The following is a 10,367-nucleotide window of genomic DNA, read 5'->3' as shown; positions in this document are numbered from 1 at the left end:
CAAAGATCTGAGTGAACTACTGTTATGGAAACAACTGACAGAGCTGTGCATTGTCAGTTTGTAGTAGTAGTAGGAAAACAAAAGTGAGCCCTGCACTGGCAAAAATGTTAGATGCCATGGAGAGTCTAAGATCAGCACGACGGCCACCCTGATGAATCTGAGCAACATGACAGCAAACGAGAAGGACTCCACTACTCTAAGGCAAGCACAAAGAAGAAGGCTTTCTGTCATTGGTTCTGTAGTTGGAGGAAGTTGGAGTTGTTTGGACACAAAGAGAATAGAAGCATTCAACCCTAAGAACACCATCCTCACAGTCAGACATGGTGGTGGGAATGTGATACTTCAGAGGCTTTTTTTTTTTAGCCAGTGGACCAGGCAGCCTTGTCAAAGTAAAATACATAATGAGAAAAAAGAATAAAAACATCTAGCAGTTGCCAGAAAAACATGCCCTTTGGCTGCAGTGAAGCTTCCAACAAGACTGATTTGAAACAAAGTGATCAAGAGATGGTTAACAGAACATGACCATCTAATGCAAGGTGTTGCTGACGTTTGGCACTGATTTATGTATGTTTCAGCCAGAAGAAACCTATTGGTAAAATGCTAATTCACTATAAATCAAAACCTCTTACTACGTTTTTTGTCTTTACGGTGTATACTTAAATTGCAGACTTGTCATTGTGCTGCTACTCTAATAATTTGGGGAATAGAAAGGGTTTTAGTGTTTCCCCAGTATTGATTTGAAAACCTGAAATGCAGAAAGTCAGCAATCGATTCTAATAGCCATCGATTCATTTCAAATGAAAAAGTGCTGTGGGGCAAAATAACAAATCCTAAAGAGCTGCAGTTCGCACCGAGCAGATGAGTGGTTTCCTAAACTGTGGGTCGGTGCTTTCCAAGAAGTCAAAAGATAAATCTGAGGAGGTCATCAGTGTTTCCAGACTTTTGTTTTTGTCTTGTGGCCCTCTTCAAAGGCTTACACAGACTTCAAGGGAAAGCTCACCAATAATTGACAAAGAACACAATTCAGACAAATAAACCAGTTCTTTTTGTAGCACAAATGTATATTCTTGCTTTTAAATCCTGCTAAACATCTCACAAGCCTTCATATTCATAACTTTATTTATATTGCACAATTTATACAGTCAGGGCAACTCAAAATGCCTCACATTGGTAAAAAAAAAAAATTGGAGAATAAAATGAAAATAAAGAACATATAATAAAACACTAAAGTCCTTAAACAGGCCTGGTACCAGTCACTTGTGTTAAATATATTACCTAATACTACTTGAATGCTGCCTAAAAAGAGGAGTTCTAAGGTTTCATTTAAAGGTCTGAACACCTCTGGAAGGTTTTTCCATTAGTGAAGGCTGCTGACACACAATGTGTCCTTAAAACTACACTAAAGTAATGAGAATATATATTCATGTGGCACAAAATTCAGTGATTTTTTTAAATATGTATTTTCTGAAATGTTTGAAACCTGTTGCTTATTCCAAAAAAATTAACAACCCAAATAGTCTTCTGTCTATACCCGAGGTTTTTTGGGGTCAGAAGACAAAAAAAGGCAAAATAAGTTGAGATCCACTGTTGGAGATGCAGCCGTCTACTGTATATAATACATAGAGTCAGTGTTAGAACCAGCAGGGGGTAGCATTTAACACCCTGTCTGACAGCTCAGGTCCTTGTGGACTTCATTACTCCTGTTCAGGAGCTTATGAGAGCGCTCAGACATCCTACACCCAGCTAACAGTCCTGATGATAAAACTCCAAATTGGAAGGGAACTTAATTTGACCAGAATAAGGCTCTTTGAAACTGTCTGTGTTTATATGTGTGTGTGCAGACGAGGGGCTGCTCCTTCAATAATCTGCACATCTACCAATTAAGACCTTCACTAAAGGGTGGGGGCTTGGTTCCGATGAGTCTGCAGCTATTGCTGCCACGTTAGAATAATTTGCCCTTCGACTTCAATTGCCTCTCGCCAGAGGTAATAATCAGCTGTGCCCAGTCTCTCCAACTTTGGTACTTATGCTGCCTAATTATCTCCTGGTAAGAGCTTATTATTTTCATAATCCATTAAGATAGTCCAAGAGTGTAATTGCTCATCTAGTCTCGCCATGTAGCCTACATAGTTCAAGAGGTGCCTGGTGACCTCCCAAAAAACATTCAAAAAGATATTTTAAAAAGTATTATCTGTGGTTTACTCATCTATTATGTAAAGCACTGTTAACTTTATGAGATCAGATTGAAAAGTCCCACCATACACAGTGTTTTTAACAAGGTTTTAATAAATAGTTATTAATATGAAAAATGCAATCAAATTTGCTTTTTGTTTGCTACTACAGAACCTAAAGAAGTCGCATCGCTGCAGTGTTGATTGTCTTACGCATATGAGTGAGGTTTTGGATTAAAAATTGGGTCCAGATGTGAAATGTCGCTATGGAGTTCATAAAACAAGACTAATAAACCATACAAACACTACCTGACAGAACAGCTTCAACTTGAGGTCAATGAAACAGCTGGTCTGGAGACTTGGATTGTATGAGGCCCATAAAAAATATTCACTTGACTTTTTATTGCTTTTCAACATTGAATAATAGCCATTTTGGGGGGGCAAAATTCCAACAAGAATAGTTCTTTCATGCCAAAATGAAAACGTATTTCTTCAAAGTCATGTCAATTCATTAAAAATATAAAATCTAAAACAAAGTGGCTGCATAAAGCGACTCAGCTAGTTGTTGCTAAAAGTCACACAAGAGGCTATTTAAGTGCAGTGAATGTGTCTTGGTAATAAGTCACACCAGTCACTGGTGAATAAGTACTTCTAGCTATAGCTGCACCATGAAGACTAAAGAACACTGTGAAAAAGTTTATTGGAAAGCATAAGTTAAAGGATGGATTGAAGAAAACTTCCAAGTCTTTGAATATCTCTTAATGTACAATTAAATCACTTAAATTGGAAGGAAAACATGGTGGTGGCAGCATCATGATGTGAAGCATGGTGGTGGCAGCATCACAATGTGGGGATGGTTCTTGACAGCAGGTCCTGGAAGACTTGTAAAGGTAGAGAGTAAAATTAAGTAACAATGAGCCAAAAGGAAACAAAAATTAGTTTAAGGATAGCAAAGTAAATGTTCTGATGGAGTCGATTCAGAGCCCAGACCTCAATCCAACTACGGATGTATGACTGGACTTGAAAATGGCAATTTACTCATAAGTGCTGTATAGCCTGGTAGAGTTTGATCAGTTTTGCCAAGAAGAATGAGTTAAAATTGCAGTGTTCAGATACACAAGGTTGACTGAAACTTCTCCATTCAGACTAACTTCAGCCAAAGGTGCATCTACTAAAAACACTGATTTGATTTACTACATGTCTTGTCAAAAAAGCCAAATTACACCATGATTTATTGCTGAAAAGAAGAAGGATGAGAATTTTTTAACAGCACTGCATTACATGGTGGTTGCCAGTTGTCATGGGATTAAAAATGTTATTGAATGACTCTCCATTTGTGTTGGTGCAAACACACTGAAGTCAAATTTTATTCTCAAAGTTGGAACAGCAGTTGACAAAACGGTTTGTGATTTACTTGGTTCTCTTAAATTAATATTTATTTGTTTTTTAAAAAAGTGTTCAAGGTCATGAATGAACTTTGAATTTCTGGTTCTAGTGTTCATGTGCTCAGACCTTGACTTGGGATTCTTTAGTTAATCGCAGTTAACAAGATCAAGATTGAGGTTTTTAACTGTGATATCAGAAGAGACACAATAACAGTGAAGTAGAAATGTGTTAGTAGATTGGTTTCAGTTTAATTTCTTTCTTGTATTCTGTTCTGTACATATAAAATATACTATTTACTTTAAGGGGAAAACATGAATAAATGAGTGCAAGTACAACAAATGCAGAACACGGGAGGTCACTGATGGTTTGAAGAATGAAAATGATTTGAATCCTGGCCTTCGTGGTCACAGATCTTAATCCAGATTAAGGCCGGTGGGAGATTATAGAACAACATATTTATTATCAAAAAATCAAAGGAGAGAATATGCAATAATGCTCTTCATACCTTCAGTAGAGGGAATCTATGTCAAGATGGACTCCATAATGAAACCGCTTTTTGGTTCTCTTTTAATTTCTTGGTGTATCTTTAATTTGACGCCTCTAAATTTCCGACTGATTATTTGCCGTCAACGTTCAGTGAAGAAGCATATTTACACTTTAACCCAGTGACAGAAAAACTAAACTCAGACTCATATTCCAGAATGCTGCGCTAAGCTTTTTAGCATTAATACCATGCAAATTAAAAAAGAGAAGTATGAGGAAAGGCTAACAATCCTGCCGCCTTTTCTAATCCGCTGGATAGAAAGTTGGTTGGATGGATAAAGGCAGATAAGATTGCTAACGCATAAAGCCTTATTTTCAACCCCGGAGACTGTTTAATCCCTGTAAAACTACGCTCATTACCTCAGTGGAAAAAAGGGAGATTTGCTTAATTAAGTTGTTAAGAAACCAGCAAACCCTGCAGCTGTCGGAGACCACAGCAAATTTCATTTGGGAGAAAAAGCTGTGAGATCGACTGACAGCGTGTGTGCGCGGATGAGTTAGAGATAACACTAAAATATTCTATCTTTCAACTTCACTCTTTCTTTACTTTTAATTAGGGTTTCTGTGTTGTTGCAAATTGCTGAACTTAGTCTGAAAGGGCAGAATGATGGATAGATTCCTCTAAATGTGCTCTAACATACACTCTTATTAGGGACAGAGAGAGTAAAGGCTGCCAAGCATGGACACAGTTCAATCATATACACTCATTAAATGGGGAAATTAACAAACAAATACAATGCAGTTGGTGTTACAGGTCCAGCAACTTTTAGAGCTCTTTTTCCAATTTGTGCCAGACAGTATTGAATAGATTAGAATCAGAATGTTTTCCCACAGCTAATTCACCACCACTGACTGTCTGAAAACTATTTCAGCTTTTATGAAAGTTTGTTATATTCGTCTGAAGCAGGAAAAAAAACAAAAAGACGGAAAATGGCGGCTGGATTCACCACCGACGAGGGTGAAGAGCAGCAGGATGTGAGGGTGAAGTTTCTGCACCAAAGTGGACCAGCTGCATCTATTAAGTGGACTCCATATGATGGTATCTGTTGGTGCCAAAAGTACGTATCCTGTCAGCACCCCAGCTCCAACCATATGAGGAGGAGAAAACATTACAAACTGGACATTTAGACCGACAGAGACATCGAAATGGCTTCTGAGAATTTCCCAAGTGTGATGTAAATCATTTTAATGAATGATAGCTCTTTGGCTTTCTTTTATTGCTTTTGCTGCTGAATTAATATCTCGTTTCATTTGCCTTCCAATAAACATGAGATTTATTGTGATGTGTGTTAATGTGATGTGCATTTCAAGTATATTCATTAAAACAAATCAAGCCCCATTTGTTGCTAAATTCAATATAAAGACAACATGGAAGCAGCTTGTAACTGTGCACATACACTGAGAATATATAAACCCCCATGAACACCGGTTTTAGTGCTTCTACCAGTGAGTCCACATCTCTGTTCTGAAATGTCAAAATGGCAAAAACTGGAACCTTAGCTTACTATTCTTGCCAAACATCAAATTCTACGAAAGTGAGAGGCCTCAAACGTTGGTGAAATGTCCACTAAAGACTGCATTTTTAGTTGTAAATATGGACACTTCCAACTTAAAATATGGATTTTTAAAAGATAAAAATAATCAAAAGAATAGATTTTTCATAATTTTTCTTAAAATAAAGATACATCAATTAGAAAGCACTTTGCCTCAATGCCTGCGGTCTTAAATTTTCTTAATGAATTGGCAAAAAGGCTTTATAGTTAAAAAATAAAATAAAATCACAAAAAATTACATTTATTTTCAAAGCTAAAACCTTCTGAATTTTTAAAAAAAATTACATTATTTTTCTTCTTAAAAAAAGAAAAGCAAAGAAAGCACTTTCCCACAGTGACTGTAGCCAAAATTATGGGTATCGCCAATTAAAATGGCAACCAAAATGAGAACATTCATCAAGGCATCAGTGTAATTCATCTTGCTCTATGGATCTGACTCATGGTCACAAACGAAGACACTCTCAAATAGAATTACAAAACATCTCCTGGAAATCACACCTCACCAGCAAGTCGCTATGTGGTTCACATCCACACATGTCAACCATTAAGGAAGGTGCTAGAAGAAAACACTGGTTTGGAAGGCAAAGAACTTTTAACTGCAATGCTGGACAGAAGGAGCTGGATGAAGAACTTTATTCATGTCACCAATTACAGCAGACTGACTGACTGATTTATCTAAATTGCTTTCTAGTAAAAAAAAACAAAACAAAACAAAAAAACCTCAAAAACAAATCAATGAAAAATGTTTTACCATTCCTAAATTTTCAAGGGCCAGTGTGGGCTCTGCTGGAGACGTTCAGTCATTTGGATCTGCTTGAAACAACGTCTGTGTCCTTGCCGATTTTCATGGCTGTGAGAGTTTAATTTCTGGAGATACTGAACACTTTAAATAGCTTCTCAGGTAAGATGAGACTTTTTTGAGCGTAAAAGTGAAAAAATATGCAATTCTCAAAATGCAGAATATTTTACTTTGGGTCCCAAATAGCAAACAAGTAAACTCATATGAGTAAAATCTGAGGCTGTGCAGCAACATGTCTATCTGAAAAGACATGAACTGACCCAGATGTGAAATTACTGTACAATATTTTACTGTTGCAAATGCATTGAATTCAATATATTGAACTGAAATCTGTCACTGGTAGATATCATCTTACTGTTAAAGTCTATCACATCAGGAGGTTTTTATGTTTAACTGTAGGATGTGTGCAGCAGAAACGCATCATTGAGCATCTCATTTTTGAAGTACCTACCAAAATACTGCAACAGGTCGCCAAAGAAAACACATTTTACTGAATCATAACTTGATAAAACCTCATCACACATGGACAGTGTTGAAATCATGGGTAAACTCTGGATGTTTTTGTCTTTCAATATGGCAGCATCTCTTCACCTGGACTGTTTTAAACGGTGATCCAACAACCAAAACTGCACCCGCATTAGTCCATGCACATTAGATTATTAGTAACTGTGATACAAGCTGCCAAAATACATCAGTATATGATTTATTATGTCTCATACTGACTCAGTTTTCAATGTTAGGACCTGTATTGACTTTTTGAAAAGTGTAAAACTGCATAATATGAGTTGAATTAGTCCTTTCAAGCGATTTTTAATGATAGAAGCAACTATATTGGTTAAAATATTGAGCGCAGATGAGGTAAAATAATGCAGAGACTTTAGGATAATTGTAAAAGAGATCATTTCTTTCTATCCCGTGTTTAAAATGGGTGATGCTTCTTTAACAAACGGACTAATCAGTTCCTTCTTGAACACCTGCTCAGCTTCATCCAATCAGTTTCCAGGTTAGCAGTACAAGGATGTTCAGCGGTTTAGCTCGGAAAATACGGAATATTTATTCTTTACAGTCTATTTTAAACGTGTTTACAATGCGCTCATGAGCAGAGAGAGCGGCTAAAAGCGTAAATTTATTCAAAAATGGATGAAAATGCGGATTTAAATGGCGAACTGGGCGACGAAACCAACGTGTTCCCTGGACATGCGGTTCTCCACACGTGAGCTAATGCACCACATACACGCTCAAAACACTGTTAAGCAGAAATAAACCCCCAGAAAAGTCTTTAAAAGTAGTGAAATGTGGATTAAAAAGAACATTTAGCGAAGAAAATGTGAAGAGTCGAACTGAAAATTAGCATACAGGTGATGTAATTAATGAATTGGATGTTGAACCTATAAAAAGTTGCATAACGTTGGTGGAAAAATTAACTGTGTTCAATGAGTGCCAATAATTACTCACTATTTATTAAATTATTGAATTATTCAGTCCAGAATTCACTTTACATGGGGGGGTGGCGGTTCACGTAAATTTAATGGAACTGCACACTGCTCAAACTTTGGGTTTTATCCTGGAGGTATTAAGACACATTTTTATGACCGCTCATTATTTTTTAACCACTTCATTAAGGGTACACAGTAATTGGCCCAGTAACTTGAGAAAATGAGGTTCTGGTGACAGCAGATTTCACCCACAGGGGCTCTTGGATTTTTAGAGGAGTTAGGAATTTTTGCAGCAGACTGACCTGCTGGTTGGACTGTAAGAATCAGTGTTGTCTTGTGGTGTTCTTTTTCTGTGTAAGTCATGTTTACAGATGGGAATTAGTTGTAAACATGGCAGGTGTAATTCATCTAGTGTCAGGTAGAGCTGCTAATGACCTGGTAATGACCCACATAATCACTGTTTTATACATAAATACAGATCATTTCTGTTTAATGTGACATTTAGGTGATTTACTGTTACATTTTCCCTGGAGTAACTTATCTTGCAAATATTATGACGCTCTTGTTTGGTCATAAATTCTATAGAAGTCGCAATTTTATTGAAATTCAATCTGTTGACAACAATAAATAAAGCTTTCCTGACAGAGGAACAATAATTGGTAACAAAAATTAATGACCTGCATCTAAAAGAAAAGAAACTTGTCCACACCTCGTGCCAATTAGTGCTAGTTGTTTGTTAGTTGTTTTCTGATTGTTATTGATAGAAATTTAAGTTTGGGGTGGCAACTAGCTATTGTTTGTTGGTCCATAAAATGTCAGAAATTGATTAAGAATGTGAGTCTAAGCTCAAAACGATGTGTCCACAACCCAAATATTTTTAGTTTATGGCACTGGAAGAGTAAAGAAACCAGGGAAAATTCAAATTTAAGAAGCTGGGATCAGAGAATTTACATTTATTTCCTGAGTGAAACTGATTGACAGTCAAAATAATTGATGATTAATTTAATAGTTCACAAAAATGTATCTACTGTAGCAACTTTAGTGAAATTTGTGCTTAAAATGTTTCTGCTACTGTTTATAGGGACCAAGATTAGGAAGTCTTTGTCATAAATGGTAAGTTTTTATGATAAAAACATTTCACCAACTGCAACCGAGTGCATTCAAGTTTTTTTTTTAAATTAACTGAAATTTTATGTCTATAAATTAGAATAATTAAATCATTTTTTCAAATCTTTTAAAATGGCTGTGGCTAAAGTGCTTTCTAGTTAAATAAAATTATATATGTGTATATGTAATTTATTTATTTGAAAGTTATTTAAAGCTTTTTTCAGAATGTTTTTAGACAAAAAATAATTGTCTTAAATTCTTAATTAATTAGCCAAAATGCTTTCTAGTTAAACAAACAAAAAAATATGAACTTAATTTAAAATCCAAGAAAAAATTATTAAATTTTTGCAAAAAAATATTTATTTTTATGTATGTGTGTATGTGTGTGTGTGTGTGTGTGTATATATATATATATATATATATATATACATGGCTGAAATTGAAAAGAACAGCTCTAACAGTGTGCCAAAATCCCAGTTCCCACATTTCATGGAGGAGGGTAAAATTGCAGTTAATTAGTTTATATACGGTATTATAAAATATGTCACTTTTACCACAGATATTTACATTTACACAAGGGATTAAAACCCTCAAAATTATATCTAATACATTAAAATGTGTTTTCATATTAAAAGTAATATTTGCTTGTATTTTGTTTGAAAGAACTCTCAGCTGTCAGCATTGGTATTTAAAAACCTCCAGTATCAACAGTGTTCCCTCTGTTTGTGCTATTTCTAGTTTAGTAAGCTTTAAGTTTTCTTTCAGCTGAAGGTGATGGGTGAAATTCAGACTTTTTTGTCAGCCATCACGTTGACAGCTTGTCTATTTCCATCACGTCTGAACACACGCCGAGGCTTTTTCTTTTCCTCTTTCACCACCTTTTAATGCTCCTGCACCCTCGTTGTTTTCTTCTCGCCACTTTTCCTCCTGCTGTCTCCTCGTATCGTCTCACGCTGCTTCTTGCCTCTCCTTATTGATAAACACGCTGCTTCTCGGGTGAAGGATCAGTCTGATTCCTCTGCGATTTTAAACGTCCCATTACGCCCGACAGACGCACTCTGCGCCTCTTATTATTCCCTTTACATCTGCGTCCCTCTGCTGCGACGTCTGAATTACTTCCCTCTGCTTGACATCGCTGCCGCCCGCCTGCTCTTTTTTTAGTTTTCCTCTCTTTATTTTTGTCCTCATCCCTCCCCTCAACCTACATCTCCCTGCCGTTACTCCTCCATCTCCACTTCTGCTTCACTTCCCATGACATCCAGTCCCCTCCTTCTCCATCTTCTATCTCTCCATTTTTATTATTTTTTTTGTGTGTGTTTGGTGAAAGTGTGAAGGGATGCACAGCGAGCAAAGGTGGTGGTGTTTGCAGGAG

This window comes from Acanthochromis polyacanthus, chromosome 21 (assembly GCF_021347895.1).
Source record: "Acanthochromis polyacanthus isolate Apoly-LR-REF ecotype Palm Island chromosome 21, KAUST_Apoly_ChrSc, whole genome shotgun sequence".
In the NCBI taxonomy this organism is placed as follows: domain Eukaryota; kingdom Metazoa; phylum Chordata; class Actinopteri; family Pomacentridae; genus Acanthochromis; species Acanthochromis polyacanthus.
Note: the sequence above shows the minus strand (reverse complement) of the source record.